A 345-nucleotide genomic window follows, 5' to 3' on the forward strand; every position below is an offset into this window, starting at 1 on the left:
CAGATGGAGGCCCCCATGGTGAGGGAGGGAGTGGGGCTGGGGCAGGTGCTCCCCACCCGGGGCAGGGCAGGGCACAGGATGGAGCCATAAATGTTTCATCCAGAGAGTGGGGGGAGCAGTTCCCACCACTGCATGCACCCTGGGAGGGCATGGTGGGGGTGTGCCCCTGGATCTGTGCACAGGGCGAGGGCAGGCTGCTGCTGCAGGCTGGGGCCGGGGTGGTGCTAGGCTCTTCCTGGTGGAGGGCTGGGCTGGGCTGTGCTCTGGGCAGCCTGCCCTCACCCCATGTGCAGATCCAAGGGCACATGCCCCCCCCCCCCAAACCCTCCCAGGGTGCGTGCAATG

At 68.1% G+C, this 345-nt stretch overlaps 1 protein-coding gene across 1 annotated transcript in view; it reads right to left on the bottom strand.

Annotated features, from left to right (window-relative positions):
- Positions 1–345, bottom strand: part of ENTPD2 (ectonucleoside triphosphate diphosphohydrolase 2) — a 41,457-nt gene that overhangs the window by 7,940 nt on the left and 33,172 nt on the right. The gene's annotated exons all lie outside the window — the stretch shown is intronic.

Source organism: Gavialis gangeticus, unplaced genomic scaffold (assembly GCF_001723915.1).
Source record: "Gavialis gangeticus isolate Ggan-Ray unplaced genomic scaffold, GavGan_comp1, whole genome shotgun sequence".
NCBI lineage: Eukaryota > Metazoa > Chordata > Crocodylia > Gavialidae > Gavialis > Gavialis gangeticus.